Here is a 19694-nt window from a genome sequence, read left to right on the forward strand (position 1 = left end):
CCATGCACGGTGTCTGCAAATGAACAAGCTTCCGAGGGTGGGGCGGGGCCGCAGAGACTGACATGCAAATGAACAGCACTGGGGCTGCCTTGGTTGGGGTTGGAGAGGATTTGGTATTGTCAGGAGTTTTGTAGGTTTTTTTTTTTTTTATCAGCAAAGAAAAAAAAAATTGTGTGACTTATATTTTTAAAAATAAATGAAAGCAAGTATTACAATATGTTCCTGAGAAACATTTTGAGAAACGATCAAAACCACATTCTGCATTGTTCTCTGCAGAGATGTATGACTATTTTTATAAAAAGGACTGATTTAGTTAGAGTAGTATTTCAGGAACCTGTGAACCCACTTCTTCAGAATTTATTCTGCAGAGAAAAATGCACATGGGCCCAAAACATGACCGTCATAAGGTTATGCATAACACAATTATTTAATTATAAAACTGGACACGGGGTGGGCATTACGGTGAGTTAAGCCACTGCTTGGGACACCTGTTACCCACTACGTGAGCACCAGTTCAAGTCCCTGCTGTGCCACTTCTGATGCAGCTGCCCATTAATGTACCTGGGAAGGAACCAGAACGGCCCTAGTACCTGGGTCCCTGTCACCCACGTGGGAGATGAGGGTGGACTTCCAGGCCCCTGGCTTTGGCAGGGGCCAGGCCTAATTCTGTGGGCATCTGGGGAGTGAACCAGTGGATGAAAGATCTCTCTCCCTCTCTCTGCTTTTCAAGTAGACAAATAAATCTTTTATAATTTAAAATGTGCACAAATCTAGAGTCCACATATGAAGGATGACTTTATACATTTTACACGTATTAAATAAAATTCTTTGTAGCCATTTGAAAAGAGGATGAAGACCTGTATTTCTGATGTGGGAAATGTCTTTTATTTATTTGAAAGGCAGAGTTACAGAGAGGCAGAAGCAGAGAGAGAGCGAGCGAGCGCACGAGACTTTCCATCCACTGGTTCACTCTCCTAATGGCTGCAATGGCTGGAGCTGAGCCAATCCAAAACCAGGAGCCAGAAGCTTCTTCTGGGTCTCCCACACGGGTGCAGGGGCCCAAGGACTTGGGCCATCTTCTACTGCTTTCCCAGGCCACAGCAGAGAGCTGGATCAGAAGCAGAGCAGCTGGGACACAAACCGGCACCCACATGAGATGCTGGCACTGCAGGCAGTGGCTCTACCTGCTACACCACAGCACAGCCTTGTGGGACATGTCCCAAACATTCAGTTAAATGAATGCATCAGGAAGCTTCCGTGTCAGGTATGATCCCATTTACTTTAAAAATGGTTCCAATATCTGAGAATTTACATACAAGAAAGGCACAAAGGATGTTTAATAAAATGTGTATCTGTCCATTTTAATGATGAAACTCATTTATACAAACTTTTATTAAAGATGTAATAAGAGACTTTCAAAAACTTCCTAAACAATTCATATTATGAAAAAAATTGCATTTGTAACATTTTTGCACCAAAATCAACTCATCCTTTTTTTTTAAAAAAAGATTTATTTGAAATTCAGAGTTACAGAGAGGCAGAGGCAGAGAGAGGGATAAACAGAGAAAGAAAAGTCTTCCATCTGCTGGTTCACTCCCCAAATGGCCTCAACGGCCAGAGCTGTGCTAATCTGAAGCCAGAAGCCAGGAATCCCACTCTGGGTCTCCCATGTGTGCGCAGGGGCCCAAGCACTTGGGCCATCTTCTGCTGCTTTCCCAGGCCACAGCAGAGAGCTAGATCAGAAGTGGAGCAGGCAGGACTCGAACCAGCATCCATATGGGATGCTGGCACTGCAGGGGGCAGCTTTACCTGCTACGCCACAGCACCAGCCCCAAAATTCATCTTAGACTCAACTTTTTCATGAACTTTTGAAGTCGCCTCACACGTACTGAGATGATACTAAGTATAATGATCCTGTCATCAGAGCTACGTTATCTTGGAAGTCAAGAACTATCATTCTCTCCATGGATGTAGGCGGAGAATGAAGATTAAAAAACCGTGCAGCGGCCCCGCAGCTGAGGGACGGGTCGGAATCGCGCCCCTCCCGAGGCCTGTGCTCTGCCCTGCGCCGCTCCCCTCCCCTCCCCTTCCCTGCAGCAGGTGTTTAATGCTCGGGTTTGGTCGATGGTGGCTGCACGGCTCCGAGGGCCCACGGGCAGAGTCACCAAGATGAGAAGAGAGGGGGCGGCTGTGAGGACCTCCAACTTCCACTGCAAGGCCTTTCAGAAAGACACCACCCCACTGCGGCACTGGCCCGCCCCCGGCCCACTCCTGGCAGACAGGCTGCACACACAGCACACACACACAGATGAAGCTGTGTGGACACATGGTACACACAGACAACACAGAGCCAGGGTCGTACACACAGCACACACACACAGACAACACAGAGCCAGGGTCATACACATGGCACACACAGACAACACAGAGCCAGGGTCGTACACACGGCACACACAGACAGATAAAGCTGTTCAGACACATGGCGCACAGATAACACAGAGCCAGGGTTGTACACACGACACACACACACACACACACACATAGCACACCCAGCTAAAGCTGTGTGGACACATGGCACACACACAGACAACACAGAGCCAGGGTCGTACACACAGCACACACACACAGATAAAGCTGTTTGGACACATGGCGCACAGATAACACAGAGCCAGGGTTGTACACACGACACACACACACAGCACACCCAACTAAAGCTGTGTGGACACATGGCGCACACACAGACAACACAGAGCCAGGGTCATATACACGGCACACACACGCACACAGATGAAGCTGTGTGGACACATGGCACACAGACTGAGCCAGGGCTATACACACAGCACACACACACACACATACATGCACACAAATGACGCTGTACACACGACACATACACACAGTGACATCTCATAGACTTTACAACCTCCTCCTTTCTACTCTTTACAGAACATAGGAATTTCACATGGGTGCCATTTTCTATTCCATGTACACGTGTGTGTGCACATGTGATGAGAATACTAAAGATCTTTCTGCTTCATAAGTTTCACAGTATTAACCGTGTACACATCTCTCAAACATCAAGTCATACACCTTAAATCGTTATGATTTTTATTAGTTCACTATGTTTCAATAAAGATGATTGAGGGCTGAGCGGGGGAGAATCCACGACTTTATTTAAGACAGCAGAACTACTTATTGCTATGGTTTGGGTCACACTCCGTGGGTCCCCCAGAGGCCCATGTATGGGGGCTTGGACCCTGAGTCTCACATGAATGTTGATGGATGAAGCCTGGAGACTCCACTGGATTACGGCGTCCAGGATGCAGGCCCGTCGGGGGTTGTCGGGTGACTGGGGGCTGCCCTTGGAAGGTGGCTCTCCAGAGAGAGGGCGGTCACTGGGGCCGAGGTCAGCCTGGCATCCGTCAGTGCGTCCTGCCTTGCCATGTGCTCGACTTTCATCCTCCATCCTCAACCACGGAGCTCCCACCTTGGACTGTGCACCTCCCAACTGTAGGCCCAAGGAAACCCTCCTCCTTCCTGACCACGCCTCTACACGGCTGTAGGAGGCTAACTAACACTCGGACTCACTCCCAAGTGCCCTCTGAGCACTAAGAATTTTTCCAGTGCAGCAAAGATCTTCAACACACACTGCGAATGCTTGTAGGAGTCTCCTTAAAAACTCACAATGCCATTTAACATAGTCCTAATGAATGCATTGTCCACCCACCCTGCTACTGTTGGGCCAGGTGCATGGCAAAATGGCTGGAGTTTCTGTCACTAGGATGGTCATATAGGTGCCACATTCTTCTATATGGATGTTTTTAGTATTTATTTATTTGAAAGGCAGAGTGACAATTAGAGAGAGGGAAAGACAGAAAAAGAAAGATAATCCATCCATTGGTTCATGCCCCTAAATGGCCACAAGAGCCAAGTCTGGGCCAGGCTAAAGCCAGGCACCAGGAATTCCATCCTGGTCTCCCATGTGGGCATTGGGGCCCAAGCACCTGCTTCCCCAGGTTTGTTAGCAGAGAGCCGGGTCAGAAACAGCCAGGACTCAAACCAGTGCCCCAATATGGGATGCCAAAACCCCAAGAAAGGGCTTAATCCCCTGCACCACAAAGCCAGCCCTGCGTATCCAGATTTTTATGAATCATCTTGTTTAAAAGAACAGAGAGCTAGACATCCAATACAAATTCAATATAATACGAGTTCAAGACTGACTGTAAACCTCCTCCTCACCCTCCCCCGTAAGCCACGGTGGGAACTGTCTGAAGCTAGGCACAAACACGGGGAGAGACCTAACAGTGCCTTGTACAAACCTTAGGGGGATGGGGTCACAGAAGGAGTGCCATCTGGCTAATATACTACAAAGTCCAGGCATTCGTAACTAATAAAGGACTGCCTTTTCTTTCCTTCATGTCCATCTCATGTGAGGTAGACATAGAGGATTCACGGGGAGGTACCCTGTTGTACTAGAGGTGGTTTCTGGGGTCACTGAGAAACAGCACCCGAGGCTGTGTACCCTCCACAGTGCCGGTGGAGCATCAGCCGAGTTACAACAGAGCTTACCCTGGACCCCGGGGACTGGCACCATGCTTGGAAGATGAACAGACCAGTGTGTGGATAGCTCACAGCAAAATACAGGACCACCATCAAAAACAACTATTTAATATTATTCTGTAATAAATGCTCCAAAAAAAATGGAAAAATGTTCTATATTTGTGGATTGGAAGAATATCATCAAAGTGTCCATATTACTGAAAGCAATTCACAGATTTCAATGGATCCCAATTAAAATACCAACAGCATTCTTCTCAGATCTAGAAAAAAATGATGCCAAGATTCATATGGAAACACAACAGACCCAGAATAGCAAAAGCAATCGTCTGCAACAAAAACAAAGCCAGAGGCATCACAATACCAGATTTCAAGACATGATACCAGGCAGGTATAATCTAAACAGCCCGGTACCAATATCAAAGTAGACATGTAGACAAATGGAACAGAATAGAATCCCAAGAAATCAATCCACTTATCTACAACCAACCAATCTTTGACAAAGAAGCTAAACTCAACCCCTGGAGCAGGGACAGTCTCTTCAACAAATGGTGCTGGGAAAACTGGGTTTCCACATTCAGAAGTATGAAGCAAGATCCCTACCTCACACCTTACACAAAAATCCACTCAACATGGATCAAGGATCTAAATCTGTGACCTGGTACCATCAAATCATTAAAGGAGAACACTGGGGAAACTGTAAGACATTGGCATAGGCAAAGACTTCTTTGAGAAGACCCCAAAAGACAGGCAATAAAGACAAAAATAGACAAAGGGGATTGCATCAAGCTAAAAGCTTCTGCATGGCAAAGGAAACACTCAACAAAGTCAAGAGGCAACTGACAGAATGGGAGAAAATATTTGCCAACTATGCAGCTGATAAAGGGTTAATATCCAGATTCTAAAAAGAGCTCAAGAAACTCAACAACAACAAAACAAACAGTCCAGCTAAGCAATGGGCAAAGGACTCGAACAGGCATTTTTCAGAAGAGGAAATTCAAATGGCCAACAGACACATGAAAAAAATGCTCAAGACACAAGCCATCAGGAAAATGCAAATCAAAACCACAATGAGGTTTCATCTCACCCCGGTTAGAATGGTCCTCCTACAGGAATCAAAAATCAATAAATACTGTGGAGAAAAAGGCACCCTAATCCACTGTTGGTGGGAATGTAAACTGGTACAGCCACTGTGGAAGACAGTGTGGAGATACCTCAGAAATCTGAACACAGACCTACCATATGACCCAGCCATCCCACCCCTGCAAATTTAGCCAGAAATGAAATCAGCATATGGAAGAGTTACCTGTACCCCATGTTTATTGCAGCTCAAGCTAAGAGATGTAATCAACCCAGGTGCCCATCAATCGATGACTGGATAAAGAAAATGTGGTATATACACATTATGGAATACTACTTGGCCATAAAAAAGAATGGAATCCTGTCTTTCAAAACAAAATGGAAGCAACTAGAAACCATTATACTTAGTGAAATAAGCCAGCCTGCAAAAGACAGATTCCATATGTTCTCCTGATCTGTGGTAACTGAGTACAAAAACATAGCACGGGACTGAAATTGACACTTTGAGAACTGACTGTTGCTTACAGCCCTTGTCTCTACTCTGAGGAACAGTGGGGTTTTTTTTCTTACTTTTTGTTGAATTCTTTACTTAGTGGAGGATTAATTTTATGATCATAAAATAAACTGAAAGTATGCCATTGTAAAAAGTGAAAGGAAAAATAAGAAAGCGAGGAGGAGGGAGGCTAGGCGGGAGGGCGGGTAGGGTGAGAAGTATCACTGCTCTCCCAAATCTGTGTATGTGAAATACATGCAGCTTGTTCACCTGATATAAAAATCGTTATTTAAGAATCATTTAAAATGCTCATATTGAAATGTATTCATTGCAAAAATATAATGAAAGAAAAACTGGTCTGTAATGGAACAAAAGAAAAGGCACCAAGTCTGAGCACCTGCTGTGTACAGGTGCCTGATGATGACGACCTCGTTGGGTATTCCCATCAGCACTACAGAGCCTCTCCACTCCCCATACCCCAACAAGGACCCTGCAGTCCAGCCAGGCAAGGTGGCTCAGGCAAGCTCACCAGGCAAAGTAACATCCCAGGCCAACCTGGTACTAGAATCCAGAGTCTTTTTGTGCTACGGCACCATAGTCCCAGGTTGAGCTATTTTTTTCCCATGGAACAGACATGCTTAACGTGTAGTTAGTGTGGACACAGCGTGCACCTCTGTAAAACCGTGCCTGGGAGTCCATCGGACAGAATACTTGGTTGGAGAGAGGGAAGAGAATGAGCAGATCAGTTTGTGACCACTGGCCCCCTAAGCCAGCGTTAGGAACCGAATGCAAGTATTTCGCATGTTCTGGTTTTCAGAGCAACAAGAACAATCCCACAAGGAAACACCTGAGGAGAGTAACTGCCGGGACAAGGCCCGCCAGAGTCCCAGCTGAGGTCCCGCAGCCACGCCCACCCCTGCAGAACGGGCACCCTGCGGGGTCCTGAAATCCCCGGGAAAAGCACCAGGAGCTGAGGCCCTGAAGCAGTGCTCACGCTCTAGGGAGGATTATCACACTACAAACTAGTGCGGCTTCCCCGTTTTAGAGCTGAGGAAAGGGAGGCTTTTTTTAAGATTTTATTTATTTCAGAGGTAGAGTCACAGGCAGAGAGGGGGAGACAGAGAGAGGTCTTCCATCCGCTGGTTCACTCCCCAGATGGCGGCAACAGCCGGGAGTTGCGCCGATCCGAAGCCAGGAGCCAGGAGCTTCTTCCAGGTCTCCCATGCAGGTGCAAGGCCCCAGGCGACTTGGGCCATCCTCCACTGCCTTCCGAGGCCACAGCAGAGAGCTGGATCGGAAGAGGAGCAGCCGGGACTAGAACCAGCATTCCTACGGGATGCTGGCACTGCAGGGGAGGCTTTCCTACTACACCACAGTGCCGGCCACCAAGGGGAGGCTTTCTAACGTCCAGAATCTCACTCCAGCTTTGTAACACCTTAGCACACCTGTGCTGATGGACGTGCGGCCAGCAGGGTCCGGAAGCTGGAGGATAGTTGTTGATGAGCTTTGCCTTGCAGGCAGCCCCAGGCCTCTGTTAGCTTGGAGGGAAGGCAGATGGGGCGAGACGGACGGGGGCGGGGCGAGACGGACGGGGGTGGGGCGAGTGGGGTCTGTCATCCCCTAATCAGGTGCTGGTGAGGAATGAAAAGCAGTTGATGAAAATCACACCTTTCAAAGTAAGGAGATGGTTTAAAAGACATCAGTGCTTGTCTTCTTTGCAATGGAAAGACCTTTTTCAAAAAAAAAAAAAAAAAGAAACAGGGGCCACCACTGTTGAAAAGCAGGTTAAGTCTCTGCCCATGGCACTGGCAATCCCATATGGACACCAGTTCAAAACCCAGCTGCTCCTTTTCCAATGCAGCTCCCTGCTGATGCACGTGGGAAAGCAGCAGACGATGGCCCAAGTACTGCTCCCACGTGGGAGACCTGGAAGAAGCTCCTGGTGTCCGCATGGCTCAGCCCCAGCTGTTGCAACCATTTGGGGGAGTGAACCAGTGGATGGAAGATCCCCCCCCCGTCACCCTGCCTTTCACATATCAAGTTTTGTACCTAAGTAGCTTATAAGGTCAGAAAAACACAAAAGACAACATTCATAAGTGTCTTCCTCACCAACAAAACTTATCCAAAGACACATCTTGATAAATTATGAAAGGGTTTGCATTTGAATTTTTAGCAAAAAAAGAAAGACGCAAGTGAAGCAAAGGAGCAAGAGAGACTTCCAGCTCCTGCCATTGTGAGCTCAGGTGCTGAGTGAGGAGGAGCCCACGGCCGAGCTCACAGGGACGGCACACCTGCGGAGACTGGCCAGCTGTAGGCTCCACACATGGGCATGCGCAGACAACCCAGGGCTACCCAAAGGGTGAGGACATCCTCAGGGTGAGAGACGCAGATCAGAGGGATGTGGGCAAGCAGCCTAATTGATTCTGATCCAGGTGCTTGTCTCCTGCAGAGACACGAATGCTAAGTGGAGATTGGCATCAGGTGCAAATAGGAACAGCGTTTATTTAACAGTGAGAGCATAAATACACATTCAGGCACGAGTGTGGGTGGCCCCACACTGGGAAACACCCAACACAAGCAGCCCAGAGAAAGAGAAAAAACCCAAAAACGGTACCTCCAAACCGTAACAGAACTCCATCTACTGCTGCAGTGGGAAGAGTGAAACCGAGAGCCGTGCCTCCAAGCTGGGTCCACGGTGGAGTGCGCACTCTCTCCTGCCCGCCACGTCTTTTTATAAGGAAGGGGGTGGTACCCCCCCCATTAAACATGCAAATGGGGTGGAGTTTGAGCATGCAAAATGGTCCCAGATGGGACAGGTGTATCCTGGGAAGGTGGGCGTAGCACACGGACAGTTAAAGAGACAGCATCTTTTTGTAGGACTACATGAGCTCCAGCTCACCTGAACTAACTTATCCCATGTCAAGAGCAAATGGGAAAAAGCACCTTGAAGGCAATGCAGCCATGTACAGAAAATATAAACTGCATCCAGCATCCCAGAAGTGTGAGAAAAGACCATGCATTCATGAAACAAGAACAAAATTCTCCAAAAGGGAGCATTTGCAAAACAAAAACTGTTCTTGAAAAATGAAAATGGAAATGAAAATTTTGACATGAAGTTCAGAAAGCTCAGAGAAAAGCTAGGAACGACCTTAAAAAATAGGAAAGTTAGAACACAAGGCTAAGAAGCCCAACCTCAGAGTCACGGGGTTATCAGAAAGAAGGAAACAGGAGAGGAAATCCTAAGCAAAATCCTTCGAACTGAAAGACATCAATTCTACATTGAAAGACCCACTAGGCAGAAGATGGCCAGAGGAAGAAGATAGACTCAGTGAAAGGTACAGAAGTTCAGAATGGGGGGAAGGAGAGGGAGGGGGAGAGAGAGAGAGAGAGGGAGGGAGGGAGGGAGAGAGAGAGAGAGGGAGGAAGGGAAGGAGGGAGAGAGAGAGAGAGAGAGAGGGAGGCAGAGGGAGAGGGAGACAGAGGGAGAGGGAGACAGAGAGAGAGAGGGAGACAGAGAGGGAGGCAGAGAGAGAGGGAGGGAAGGAGAGAGACAGGGAGGGAGAGGGGGGAGATAGAGAGGGGGGGAGAGAGACAGAGGGAAGGAGAGAGAGAGAGGGAGACAGGAGGGAAAGGGGGAAGAGAGGGAGAGAGAGACAGAAAGAGATGGAGAGAGAGGGAGAGGGGGAGGGGAGACAGAGAGGGAAGGAGAGAGACAGAGAGAGGGAAGGAAAGAGAGAGGGAGAGAGAGAAGGAGACAGGGGGAAAGAGGGAGAGAGAGGGAGGGGGGAAGAGAGGGAGAGAGAGAGGGAGGGAGAGAGACAGAGAGAGGGAGAGAGAGAGGGAGAGAGATGGACAGAGAGAGACAGAGAGAGAGAGGGAGAGGAGGGGAGAGAGGGGGAGAGGGAGACAGGGAGAGGGGGGAAGGGGGAGAGGGAGGGAGAGGGAGAGGGAGAGGTGGCCACACTGAAATCAGTGGGATTCCAGGGGGCATTGAAGCAACATGCCTTTCAAACTGTGCAGGAAAATCACTTCCAACTTAGAATTCATTCCTCAGGCATGAGGTGCAGATAAGGTAAAATTAAAAGACTTTTAGAAATGTAAGATCTCTCTTGGGGCTGGCGCTGTGGCTTAGCGGGTTAAGCCTCCACCTTCAACACCGGCATCCCACAGGGGCACTGGTTTGAGTCCTGGATGCTCCACTTCCGATCCAGCTCTCTGCTGTGGCCTGGGACAGCAGTGGACGATGACACAAGTGCTTGGGCCCTGCACCCCATGGGAGACCAGGAGAAGCACCTGGCTCCTGCCTTCGGATCAGCGCGGTGCGCCAGCCGCAGCGGCCATTGGAGGGTGAACCAATGAAAAAAAAAAAAAAAAGGAAGACCTTTCTCTCTATCTCTCTCTCACTGTCCACTCTGCCTATCAAAAAGAAAAAAAGACAGAGAGCAAGCACTGTTAGGACCCTGTGTGGATACAGCCAGCTGCCACCTGTACTTCCACCGTAGGCACGTTCACCTCTCTTCGTCGTGTGGATGGTTGGAGATCCGACCTTCTCTGGGCCCCAGAATTCCACCCACAGGCGTGCTCCCTGCGCGCGTGAACTCGCTGAGTCACCACGGCACAGGTGACAATCAGCCTCACCCAGAAAACAAGAGACGACGGCTTGTTCCCTGTACAGACCCACGGTGTGAGGCTCTCACAACTGCACAGTGCCCGACTGATTCCGGGGTGCCTGCTCGGAGCTCAGGCCGACCCAGACAGGCAGGCCAGGTGAGGGCCCTGAGAGTGACCCCCCTCTGGTCTCCCTGCTGTGACTGTCTCCACCTGCTGTCTCTGCAGCGGGCGTGTCTGGAAATTCACAGGTCTCCGCTGGTGTAATAGCTCCCGTCGCTGGCAGCCGACCGACCAGATGGTGGAACGCGAGAGAGGGGGTGTGGATTTAGTTCTCTAATCCCAGTCGCTGTGCCCAGATCCAGCGTTAGAGCAAGCAGCCCTCTGCCCACACCAACCCCAGGACCTGTCAAACGCCCCAGATCTGGGGCCTTGGGGCTTTTCCACACTCCAGAGTCTCAGAAAGAAGGCACCGAAACACTTAGCAGTTAATGCCGTGGGTAGGTTTGGTTGACAGCCAGTTAAAACTAAGCTTGAGAGGGGCCAGCGCTGTGGTGTGGAGGTTGAAGCTGACACCTGCAGCGCCGGCATCCCATATGGGTGCTACTTCGTGTCCTGGCTGCCCCACTTCTGATCCAGCTCTTTGCTAGTGTGCCCGGGAAAGCGGTGCAGGGTGGCCCAAGTGCTTGGGCCCCTGCACCCACGTGGGAGACCTGGAAGAAGCTCTTGGCTCCTGGCTTCGGATCGGCACAGCTCCGGCCATTGCGGCCACTTGGGGAGTGAACCAGTGGATGGAAGACCTCTCTCTCTCTCTCTGTCTCTACCTCTCTCTGTAACTCTGCCTTTCAAATAAATAAATAAATCTTTAAAAAATGAGAGACTGGAAGATATTTAAGGAAGAAAGAAATGGGCGCCAATGTACCCTACTTCAAAGCCGTTCCCAGCGCTCACCTGGCCAGCCTTGCCAGGATGGTTTTAAGAGAATCCTCTAGGAGGAACGCCTTAAGGAGCAGCTCTCATCTTGTCTCCAAGAGAATGCACAGTGATCAGACAACCAACAGCCAGAAAAGAACAAAAGGCCCCACTAAGCCCCAGCGGCTGTGGATTATTTTGAAGAAAGCGTCAGAAAGACCTTCAGTTGTTTGTGCATCGACTGGAAAGCAGCTGGACGATCCGTCTTGCTCATCAGCAACATTTCCTCCCCTATTTTTAGCAAAACTTGCAAGCTGGACACACACAGCCTTTGCTACATAGAACAGAAGCCAGAATGTCTTGCGCGCATGCGTGGCCGTGGGGCTCGGAGCCGGGCAGAGAACAGAAGAAGCCGGGGTGATCTCTTTGATCAACCAGGCAAGGTGTCCAGCCCAACGAGGGTCTCCTAATTCCTTATGAGCGCTCTTTTTTATTTTTAATGAATAATACATGCACATTTAAATTCGCCACCTATTGGAGAAGCCATTAGGGCCAGCTCCATGTATAAGGAGTAACAGGCTGGCACCGTGGCTCACTAGGCTAATCCTCCACCTAGCGGCACTGGCACACTGGGTTCTAGTCCTGGTCGGGGTGCCGGATTCTGTCCCGGCTACTCCTCTTCCAGGCCAGCTCTCTGCTGTGGCCCAGGAGTGCAGTGGAGGATGGCCCAAGTGCTTGGGCCCTGCACCCCATGGGAGACCAGGAGAAGTACCTGGCTCCTGCCATCAGATCAGCGCGGTGCGCCGCGGTGGCCATTGGAGGGTGAACCAACGGCAAAGGAAGACCTTTCTCTCTGTCTCTCTCTCTCACTGTCCACTCTGCCTGTCAAAAAAAAAAAAAAAAAAAAAAAAAAAAAAAAAAAAAAAGGAGTAACAGACTCCGTGCACATTGAACTGCTGCGTAAGGGGTCCTGGTGGGCCATCTCCATCGGGGTTCCTGCCATTCTTCACATATCTCATAGGCATCACCCACGGAGGTCTCGGAACTGCCTGGGTGGCAAGCCCTGCGTTCAGAGCTGTTTGCGAAGCCAGTGTGCAGCTGACTGTTTACTAAATCAAGCACTAAAAACGAGATTCACACTGGGTGTTCGAAGCTGAAAGCCAGCTGCAGCTGCCATCAGAGCAATTCAATTTCTTTTTTATCAAGCACAAGGAAGGCTCAATTGACGAAAGTTTTATTTCCTTTTTATGCATCCCATATGCTGGGGGGAAAAATTAGGCTTATGAGATTAAAAATGAGCTGGATGCTAAATGTTTGCAAAGTTTCAGCTGGCTGCCTCTGCAAGCCCTCAAGCCCTCCAGGTTCAGCCTCCGGCATTTTTTTTTTTTTCTGATCCATTGCAACCGACAAAGTACTTGAACGTTTTGCAAAAGGAAATGGCCCAGCCCCCCTTCACTGCTCCCAGCTGGCTCCAGACTCCTCGTTCCCGTCACAGGGTTTTACGAGGGTTGAGGTAGAGGGATCAACGTGTCACTTTGTGATGACAAGAATCTGCAGAGAAGAAAGTCCTTGTAGGGACTCGATTGCTTTTGCAAATGATTCCTTTTCCTTCCGTTCCCTGAGTCTTGAGTTAGCTGGTCTGGACATTTTTTTCCTTTCGTAATCGAGATAAAAGAAACATCGAGATAGGCAAGCGCTGCCCGAGTTGAAGAACAGTGCGCGTCCTCGCAAGCGCAACCCACAGATTCAAAAGGGTGAAGCTGGGGCCGGTGTTGTGGCACAGCAGGGTAAGCCACCACCGGGGACACCAGCATTGGCTTTGACCACTGGTTTGAGTCCTGCCTGCTGCTCCAGGTCTGACCCAGCTCCCTGCTCATGCACCTGGGGAAGCAGTAGAAGGTGGCCAAAGTGTTTGGGCCCCTGCACCCATGTGGGAGACCTGGATGAAGCTCCTGGCTCCTGGCTTCAGCCTGGCCCAGCCCTGGCTGTTGCGGCCGCTTGGAGAGTGAACCAGCAGATGGAAGATCTGGCTCTCTCTATGTGTGTGTGTGTGTCCCTCCCTTTCTGTAACTCTGCCTTTCAGATACATTTTATATCATTTTAAAAGGGGTGAAAGTTGCATTGCTTTACTCCAGAATTTGCAAGCACAAAGAATGATTTTTAACTTCTGTATATTATTCGGAAAGCCCCGAGGTATTTGTTATTAATAGATTTCATCACGTAAATTTTTCCTTCTAAAAACCTTTGTATGTGTTGACCTTTCAAGCCCCTCCCATCCAGAATAAGCGATTGGAGAATCTGTCATTTGAAGGTGTCTTTAGTAGAAAAGGGAGGGGAAAATATAGGAAGATGAGAAACGCGTTGAGACACGAGGTCAGAGAATCGGCAGTGACTGCAGTCATAGGTCACCCACGTTCACTAAGTAGTCCTGCCCCTTCTTACCGGTGGATCAGTTGAGCCCTAAACCTTCCCAGTAGGAAATGAAGAGACTCCAGGGTCTTAACATATGAGGGGGTTTTCAAAACCCCCACAAAAATATGCATTTATGGAAAAACTGTGCATGGATTTTGCTAGTTTTTCACCCCAAAATAAATTCATCTTTGCACTCCACTTTTCCATAGGCTTTTTGAAGACCCCTCACAGGCGGTTGGGAAAGGAAAACAGAGAAAAATCAGTGTGTAAGCCTTGTGGTAGAGGACAGATACCCGAGGTTCACGGGCACCAGGGTTATGCCGCTCAGAGGGACCAGAGCCGTCCAGCTGGCCAGAGTGCCCAGTCAGCTCCAGAACTCAGCTCTCAGAGCAGCAGCGACAGTCACTCCCAGGCCTGGGTGCACACGCGGGAAGAGCTGGTGTGGTCCAGCTTACGCCACAGATGCCAGGCAGGGGTCTGGAGGCTGGAATTCCCGGGTGGCTTGTTCCACTAGTACCCATGTGCCAGAAATGAAGAAGCCACAGAGGGCAAGCAAGAAGACGCCTACAGAGCAGCCAGCAGCGTCAACGGCAGGGCAGCACAACGCAGCACAGGTGACTTTGGGACCCTTGACCGGATGGCTTCTAGCAGCAAAGGAGAGCACGGGGACCCTGCCAGGAGAGGGAGGGGCTCAGGGCTGGATTCTCCCCGGATCTTACAGAAAGGGGTACACAGCAACTTTTTGCATACCCATTTCCACCCACATTGCTTTCCTTGTACCTTTTTTTTTTTTTTTTTTTTGACAGGCAGAGTGGACAGTGAGAGAGAGAAACAGGGAGAAAGGTCTTCCTTTGCCATTGGTTCACCATCCAATGGCCGCCACGGCCGGTATGCTGCAGCCAGCGCACCGCGCTGATCCGATGGCAGGAGCCAGGTGCTTCTCCTGGTCTCCCATGGGGTGCAGGGCCCAAGCACCTGGGCCATCCTCCACTGCACTCCCGGGACACAGCAGAGAGCTGGCCTGGAAGAGGGGCAACCAGGACAGAATCCGGCACCCCAACCGGGACTAGAACCTGGTGTGCCAGCGCCGCTAGGCGGAGGATTAGCCTAGTGAGCCGCAGAGCCGGCTCCTTGTACCCTTTCAAACTGTGACAGCTGTGAAATGAAGGTCACACCACCGAGCCATCAACCACACCCTTCAGCCAGAAGACACAAGATGCAAATTCATGGAACAGATAGACCTCCCTTGTAAGGCGCTACCTGCATTTCAGCAGACACAGAGCGAGGTAAGGAGTGCACCTATGTAGGAGTGGTCAGGGAGGTGGTTACAAAAGAAGTGGCCCTTGAGGGCTGTGTGGTATTAGACAAAAAGACAAAAGGTATTTCAGGGGTCAGTGTTGCGGCACCTTGGATTATGCTACTGCCTGCAACACCTGCATCCCATATATTTGAGTTCCAGCTGCTCTGCATCCCATATGAGCACCGGTTTGAGTCCCAGCTGCTCCACTTCCAATCCAGCTCCCCACTAACGCACCTAGGAAAGCAGTGAAGATGACCCAACCGCATGTGGGAGACCCAGATGGAGTTCCAGGCTTCTGGCCCCAGCCTGGCAGCCATCGGAAGAATGAACAGGTGGATGGAAGATGTGCCCTCCCCCGCCGGCCGTGACTCTGCCTTTCAAGTAAGTAAATCCAACAGCAGCCACGGCCTCTGACACAGGTATGAGAGGAGGGCATTTGTTGGAAGGCCAGAGAGAGCCGAGGACTGGGAGAGTGGCAGGAGACAATGTCTGAGAGGGGAACTGGGCTGAGAACTCGGACCATTCCCAGCCACAAACTGAGGGCCATGGACAAACCATCCAAGGCAATGAGAAGGAAAAGGTCATGGTGAAGGTGGCAGCTTACAAGCCGGGGCTGGGGCTGGGGCAGCACGGAGAGTGGAGGGGAAGGAAGTAGGGCCAGCAAGGATGCAGGAAATGGCAGGGAAGCAGCAGGGAAGAACTGGAAGCCACAAGGAGAGTGGGGGGGTGGGGGGAACGCAAGCTCCTGGCTCACCCCCTCGCCCCGTCCTACCTCACTGGGGAGGGGCAGAGGCTGAGATGCAATGATTCCAGTCATCATGGAGTACCGAGCCTCGAGTCTCATTCTCCTGGGGCACTGGATCCCACAAGGAGTACCTAGCCTCGAGTCTCAGCACTGCCTGGGGCACCAGATCCCACATGGAGTACCTAGCCTCGAGTCTCAGCACTGCCTGGGGCACCGGATCCCACATGGAGTACCTAGCCTCAAGTCTCAGCTCTGCCTGGGGCACCAGATCTCACATGGAGTACCTAGCCTCGAGTCTCAGCTCTGCCTGGGGCACCAGATCCCACATGGAGTACCTAGCCTCGAGTCTCAGCTCTGCCTGGGGCACCGGATCCCACATGGAGTACCTAGCCTCAAGTCTCAGCTCTGCCTGTGATACTGGATCCCACATGGAGTACCTAGCCTCGAGTCTCAGCTCTGCCTGGGATACTGGATCCCACATGGAGTACCTAGCCTCGAGTCTCAGCTCTGCCTGGGGCACCGGATCCCACATGGAGTACCTAGCCTAGAGTCTCAACTCTGCCTGGGGCACTGGATCCCACATGGAGTACCTAGCCTCGAGTCTCAGCACTGCCTGGGGCACCAGATCCCACATGGAGTACCTAGCCTCGAGTCTCAGCTCTGCCTGGGAACTAGATTCATACAGAGTACCCAGCCTCAAGTCTCAGCTCTGCTTTGCATCCAGCTTCCTGCCAATGTGCACCTGGGATGCAGCAAACGATGTCTCGAGGTGTTGCATCCCTACCACCCATCTGGAACCTGGATTGTGTTCCCAGCTCCTGGCTTAGGCCTGGTGTTGCCAATGGCCAACGTAAGCATTCTGTTGTGGGTATTTCGGGAATGAACCAACACTCTCTCTGTCTCTCTCTCTCTCTCTGTCTCTCTCTCTCTGTTCTCTCTCCATTCCAAATAAATAAAATGTCGTTAAAAGTAACATGCTTAGAACGGTGGCTGTGTAAGGTCTCCTCATTGCTGTCACTTTATTACTATCACGAGATCCCGCGTGGGAAATGCCGATTCTGACCTGAGGACAACGCACCTTCATCTCAATGGTCGCAGGAAAACACTTCAGTGAAAATTTCCAGGTCCCCTTGGAAATCAACCCTGGCATTTGGGTAAATGGAAATTACCAAGGAATAGGTAGACACAGAGTAACCTGTATGAAAGGGAGACAGGCGCTTCTGATAGAAAAGCTGACCTATTTCAAAGACAAGGGTGCATCAAAAGGACCGCGGAGCTCTAAGAAATCCGCTTTGGGTGGGAGGGCGGAACCGGCAGCTGATAGAAGAGAGGAGCCGGATCCCGGGACTTGCACAGAAGACAAAGGAGCCAGGCGCAGTGGAAACGACAGATGCCTCAGGACTTCGCAGGGGGTTCCTGAGCCTTCGAGAGATCTTTGACGGAGAGGTGGACGTGCACACTGGATCTCCCAGACGCCGAGAGGGCACAGGTGCACCCAAGGGGCGGTTTGCTGAGTTGTTGCCCGAGAAGGAGCAATTAGCAGAGAGAGTAAACCTGAGCGAGTATCGTATAGAAAGACGAGAGAGGTAAGATGGCGAGCTGTGGCTGGGAGAAGGGAAGGGGCTGGGCTCTGAGACCAGCCCCGAATGTTGCACATGAGAAATCAAAATTCCAAGGGCTTCGCAGAGCAATCCCATCCATCCTGATTGAGTTCTTTTCATGTATAACCAACCTAGCTATTAGGATTTTAATTATTGTGGTCCAGCTGTGAATTTGAACGGATTTCAAAAATAATAGCAACCTAGACTCACTTGTTTCAAAGTAGCACTGTGATGGGAAACGTGTTCCCTGGGGTAACACCAGCAGAGTTTACACCCTGACTTTGGTTTTCCATAGCTGTATGCCCTTGGGCAAATCACTTATTTATTCTGTACTTAAATTCCACTTGTGGGGCACTGGGACAAATAAATGAGGTAACACAAAGAAGTAGCTTGGAACAATGCCGGGCTCGGGAGGGTGGGAATGGGCCAGCAGTCCTTACTCACCCGCATCTACCTTGTATAACATGCATCTTTGCCTCAATTCTCTCTCTGTTGTAGCCTGGAAAAGCAGTGGAAGATGGCCCAAGTCCTTGGGTCCCTGCACCCACGTGGGAAACCCAGAGGAGGCTCCTGGATCCTGGCTTTGGATCGGCTCAACTCTGGCCACTGAAGCCATTTGAGGAGTGAACCAGCTGATGGAAGACCCCTCTCTGTTTCTCTCTCTCTTTCTCTGTAACTATGCCTCTCAAATAAATAATAAATAAATCTTTAAAAAAAAGATGCCTTTACTGCAGGAATATTCCTTGATGACCATGACCCTGACTGTGCACACAGAAGGAGAGAGAACGCCACCAGGAATTCACACGGGGTTCTTCTGCGCCCGGTCACATCTCCACTTCCCAGCAGGAAGACGCTTGCCCTGAGAAGGCAGGACGGCCTTGAGAGACTGCAGTTCACCGTGGCTCAGGACAGCCAAGGAGTCGCGCTCATATCCCAGGAATCTCTCAGCCCATTTTCCTTGCATTGCACTGAGCAAAGGGGCAGCACGAGACCCAGAGATTCCCAGAGCCCTGAAAGTCCACCCAGACCTACGAGCCAGAATCAGCCCCACTGGTCATTCACACAGGAGACACAGCGGCCACCCAGGGTACAAAACTGCATCTGGGCCCAAGAAGGGCTTGAAGGGCTTGGCGGGACCAGAACTCCCGGCCGGCCAGTTGCCCAGTCAGTTCCATGTGTCTTGCTCCGATGCTGGCTGAATTCCTGTGGTCCAAATCGTCACACCTCACTTGTCACATTACAGTCAGGTCTCCCGGTTCTCCAGTTGTCTTCAAAACTGCGTTCCAGTTGATGACCAGCCCCTCAAGCCTGTTCCCAGTTTCCTGCTCCCACTTCCCTGGAGCGAGGGGCTCATCTTTAGCAAGCTGGCTTGTTAAAATTCTCCCACGATGCCTAGCACAATGTGGTCAGCAATCAAGGACCTTGGGAGGGGGTGGAGTTTCACCCGCTGCTGTCAGCTCCTCACCTCCATCAGCCCCTCCTCCAACTCGCCTTTGCAATCAAATTGTCTTTCATCCCCACCTTTGCAGGAATTTTAGTACAGAATAAATAAGTGATTTGCCCAAGGGCAACTTAGAGAACAACTTCTGGGTTGGAGCGAAATAAATGTGGACACTTTCCGGTAGGTCCCTAGTCTTCCAAGCCTGTCTGTGCCTCTGCCCCAGGAGTGGGGGAGGTGCCACCTGTCAGGGCATCTCCCGTGGGGCATTTCAGGCAGGCGGGGGGCCCAGGAGATCCTGAGGACTAATGTAGTTGGCACAGGGGAGTAAGCTACCACCATGACGCCCACATTCCATACTGCAGTGCCGGGTAGGGGTCTGGCTCCTCTGCTTCCAAGACAGCTTCCTGCTCTTGCGCCTGGGAGTGCAGGGGAAGATGACTCAAGCGCTTAAGCCTCTGCACCCACCTGGGAGACCCAGATGGAGTTCCTGGCTCCTGGCTGTTGTGGCCACTTTGAAAGGGAAGATCTCGCCCCGCCCCGCCACC

At 50.6% G+C, this 19694-nt stretch overlaps 1 long non-coding RNA gene across 4 annotated transcripts in view; it reads right to left on the minus strand.

The window, feature by feature from the left end:
• Positions 1-9455, minus strand: part of LOC149122846 (uncharacterized) — a 122795-nt gene extending 113340 nt beyond the window's left edge. For all 4 annotated transcript variants that reach the window (XR_016219890.1, XR_016219888.1, XR_016219891.1 and 1 more), the window contains exon 1: positions 8745-9455. This is a non-coding gene — a long non-coding RNA (uncharacterized LOC149122846). The remainder of the gene's footprint in view (positions 1-8744) is intronic.
• Between the last annotated feature and the right edge of the window lie 10239 nt (positions 9456-19694).

The sequence above is a fragment of the Oryctolagus cuniculus genome, chromosome 13 (genome assembly GCF_051225735.1).
Source record: "Oryctolagus cuniculus isolate XC-2025 breed Fujian yellow rabbit chromosome 13, ASM5122573v1, whole genome shotgun sequence".
NCBI lineage: Eukaryota > Metazoa > Chordata > Mammalia > Lagomorpha > Leporidae > Oryctolagus > Oryctolagus cuniculus.